The sequence below is a fragment of the Micromesistius poutassou genome (assembly GCF_964030765.1).
Source record: "Micromesistius poutassou genome assembly, chromosome: 4".
NCBI lineage: Eukaryota > Metazoa > Chordata > Actinopteri > Gadiformes > Gadidae > Micromesistius > Micromesistius poutassou.
This window is the reverse complement of record NC_140274.1, coordinates 22243468-22248279: the sequence shown is the minus strand read 5'-3', so window position 1 is coordinate 22248279 and position 4812 is coordinate 22243468.

Below are 4812 nucleotides of genomic sequence, written 5' to 3'. Positions count from 1 at the left end.
AAAATAGATGACATTTGTTTTATTCTCAGTGGAAAATTTAGTATTTAGTATGTTAATGTTAATGAAATACATTGGCCTAGACCATCCAAAAAGAGGAGGAATACATATTTAATCTGTGGCTCTCAATCTACACTTTTATCGTTTTCATTTTCCTGATTATCCTGTTAAACAAAAAGTATTTATAAACTGAACCTTTCAATCTGATTTCTCAGCGGAAGCAGGCGTACATAAATTTCCGTTTTTTTGCACCACAAAAACATGTCGTCCTCCTAGTCCATCCCGAAGAAGAAGAAGAAGAAGAAATGTCATCACTGGGTCACTCGAAAATCTACGTTTTTATTGAGAGAACGTCACCCAACACCGGTATTAATATGTCATGATTATCAAGTTCCATAAAAAAACGGACATCGTCAGAACATCAGCAGTTTAAACATCAGCAGTTGTGTAAAATAGATAAATACAACTGCTCAGATGACTCCACAACGCAAAGACATTGATTCAAACAACACGCAAGCTGATTGGTATCAGGGATGGCAGCGTCCATATGAAAGACCATGGCAACAATAGAAAATGTTGGATTAACTAACAAACTAAAAATCATATACGTTCACTAATTCAAGATTACAAAAATACAATTCCACGTTTTTTTCGCTAGAAATGTTACCAAAAGGTATTTTTGTTGCTGAAACAATCTTTTATCATTTTTCCACTGCAGAATAAAAACGAATGTCATCCATTTTTGTTTCGGTGAGACAGAACCTTGACGTTTGTGATGCATTGCTGTATCTTCAAACAGTCGCTAAGGGCCAACGTTCATACGGGTCGTTTTTTAGACGACATAAAACAAACAAACAAGCTATTCTGTTGAGGTCGGGGGACAGGCTGGAATAGAAGCTACACTGAGGAGAACGCTTTGACGATTTAATGCACCAAAAGGACTACCACCGAGTGGCTCCCCTTTTCGCTCTGAGATTGCGGTTCAATATTGCTTTAGGGGATACCGGTCAGGGCCAAATCCCCTCTGAGACCCTCGGGAGCCGCTAGCTAAAAGGTTGGGCTGCTAGATTAATGAGCTTTAAAGCGGATCTTTGACTTGTACCAGTGTTTGACTTTTTGAGAACGGCAGGACCAGCGAGGTCTTCCCCGGAGGCTCCCTCGCCGGCTCGGTGCACTCTTTAATTAAAGGGAATCATTGCACAGTGAACGGACGGAGGGGGCTTTACTTAATACATTAAACACGGCTCAATACGGGCTCCGTGGAAAGTGTTTATGTGTGTGATTGCAGGTGCAGGGGGGCATGGTGATGACATGCTGATACTGATATGCATCTTCTTTCATAATTATGTAAAAACATTGTGACACACTAACTGTTACACAGGCAATTACCTGCAATCTGCAACTAGGGGGGGGGTTAATGAAATCATTATGTGCCAAACAATTTACAGCATGTTTTTAAAGGCTCACACTCATTGTAGGAGATGGAGATGTAGTGAAACCTTGGGAAGACAATATTTAGCTTCCACTGTTTTAAGCAAAGATCTACTAAGAGGATTTTCTTCTACAAGCATTATGAATAGTTCTCATTCACTGGACACAGACCTGCTGATCGTGTGTGTGTGTGTGTGTGTGTGTGTGTGTGTGTGTGTGTGTGTGTGTGTGTGTGTGTGTGTGTGTGTGTGTGTGTGTGTGTGTGTGTGTGTGTGTGTGTGTGTGTGTGTGTGTGTGTGTGTGTCATTGGTTTTTTACTTTTCAGAAATGATTGCCATTGTGATAAAACATTTTCCCATGCAGCTGCACCACTAAATAGGGCAATTGTAATGACATAGACTCCCAATCTGCGGTGTGCCATTTGCGCCAATTGTGTGAAACCCTTTTATCTTCTCCTTGTTCAGCGGGCACATAGAATTCTGACCCTCCAGCAGTCTTTGTGATTGAGTCTTTGGCTTCGGAAAGCTCAGCAGCAAATGTCACAAGCCTCAGTTTTCATTAACATTCCGGTCTTACTCACCAAGCCGTGTGTGTGTGTGTGTGTGTGTGTGTGTGTGTGTGTGTGTGTGTGTGTGTGTGTGTGTGTGTGTGTGTGTGTGTGTGTGTGTGTGTGTGTGTGTGTGTGTGTGTGTGTGTGTGTGTGTGTGTGTGTGCCTGCCTGCGTGCGTGCGTGCGTGCGGGTTTGGAAAAGGAGCTGGTGTTTGTGGGGGGGGGGTTGGATTTGCAGTATTTGGCCTCAGAGGATAATAATCAAATCCCTTTACTCTCCCTGTGTTTACTGAGACAAAGCAGTAGCCTCACTTAATGGTTCTCCTTAGCTGTGTTCAAAATCCTTCCCTATGACAGATATAGTGCACTATATGGGGTGCTCGCCATTTTGTAGTGGTGTTCGAATTCTCAGTGGTTCATTTCATTCACTATATAGTGGACAATGAAATGCCCGAAATGTGAGTGAACATACGACGTTCCCCACATGTTACTCCCGTGTACCACAGTGCAATGCGGGCGCATTTACTGACTGCAAATGACATTTATAAATGTTCAGCGTGGTGTCCAAATTCTCGTTTGTTCGTTCCCTATATAGCTCACTATATCACAAACACTATATAGGGAATAGTGAGTGAGGGAATAGGGAACGATTTCAAACACAACTCTCTCCAGTTTACGCTGCTTGTGTCAGGTCGTGGAAATCTCGATTGCGAAGTGAAACAGCGATTAACATAGAAAAGCAAAGTGTGTTTAAGCAACGTGTGTTTGAAAATAGGACTGAGATTTCAAAAGAAAAGAATACCCTAAAGGAAGACAGCCAAGACACTATAGTTAATAGAAGCTATTGCTTAAGATTGTCTAAATTGAAGGGTTTTAATCACGCTCTCAACGTGATTAAAACCCTGGTAAGATGGTACTGTCTTCTTGTCTGGGATTTCCATGCAGGGTCTTGACAATTCTTATCTCTGAAACTCCAGGTGCCCACACTCTCTTTTACATGAACCCTAGTAAATAAGTAAGTGGAAATACAGATATACCCCAATAGGCAGATAATGCTCTGGCGCATGGGGGGGGAAAGCTATTCCGTATTACTGATAAGAGCAGCGCTTATCAGAGTAACTATTTGACCCTCCTGAACATTGAACGCCACACGCTTACCCCTCACGTGTCTAAGTGCAAGGAAACAACCTTTTAGATTTAGATTCAATTTAGGAAACCCCAAAAAGAAGGGTAAATCCCCTCATACCATCTTTATTGTACTGAAGCTGTGTCATACTGATGCTTTTAAAACAGTTTTTATGCAAAGCAGAGCCTCATATGTTTTGCTGTAAACAGGGGACACCTTATAGATGACTGGTGCAGCCCATTTGGGGACTAATTTATCTGCCCTGTTTGGTTAGTTTCAGACCACGGAGCTGGTCCACAGTGGTGGTGGACCACCTCCACTGGCGTGGAGTGTAGGCGGATGGATGGTGTGAAATGAGCAAGTTAAAAATAAAAGCTTATTCTCAAATAACGGCTGAAAAACAATACGAAGTGATCCAACTGGGTCAACGTTATCCCTGGTATGAGGCTCCTCAGAGGAATGTCGATCATGCAAATAGGATATTAGATTTGCCGTTAATTATTTTGGTTGAATAAGATAATATGGCTGGTGTCCTCCGTCGTTATCAATAGTGATACGCATTTTATATCACTCAACACGGTCACAAGATTTCAAGATAAAAATAAGCCTCTATTCAGATATAGATATACGTCATTCTGAAATGTATTCTGTAATGATCTTTTTGATTAACAATCATCAAAGAGTCAAATTTTCTGTGTAAATCAATACTTATATTGTCTGACCGAGGTTAATTCTGCCAGTCTTTACTTTAATTTCTTGCAGCCATTTTATTTTTTATTTATTCAGCAAACACTCTAAGCTCTAATTTTTAAGTCCCTGCTCCACTTTGAAGCACACTTAGTGATTGATTGAATAATGGGGGCTGATCTTTTTTGTTTGATTTCCAGCTATAGCGCCCCCTGTCACCAGAGCGGCACTTTACTTTTAGGAGACCTGCTTAAGCACACTTTCTGTGCGTCTGCCAACTCTTGAGTAGTTCACCTTCGGAACGGTCGACGTCTGCGTTCTTTCCCCGTTGACTCCCATTATAATAAATGATCAATGGAACATTTGAACGTTGAAGTGAACTAGGGTAACACAGTCCCATACCATATTATACTAATATCCATTTAGTTACGCCATAGAATTGAATTTATAACGCCTTTATGCTGGCCGACTATGCAGTGGGCAAAATGAAAACCTGATCACCTTTAGGAGGAGATAAAATATGGTCACGTTTATGATGTTAGATGTTGCTCATGGCTTTGAGACATATCAAGACATAAAACACATCGCTTGCAGGGATGAACCGTGAATCAGATTGTTTTACTCTCCAGAATTGTTTGTTTTCTCATGATTTGCTGCCTTATTGTCAGTATCTGGGGATCGGGTATTTATCTATTCAAGATAGACTGCTAGAAGTGGGCCATCGCTCAACGTGATGCTGACATTACATTGTGCACCCGCGTTTGTTTGTGTGTGTGTGTGTGTGTGTGTGTGTGTGTGTGTGTGTGTGCGTGTGCGTGTGCGTGCGTGCGTGCGTGCGTGTGTGTGGGATGCTGCACAGTAAAACCCTATTCAGAAACAGTTGACTGAGTTGAACTTGGAGAAGACCAGAATGTGGCAGTGTGCTGTATATTGCTGAAGGGGACGGTATGTTATCAGTTTTCTGCCATAACGCCGATAGGCAGGGAGCAGAGGTTCTCCAGACTGGTGTATTATAATGTATT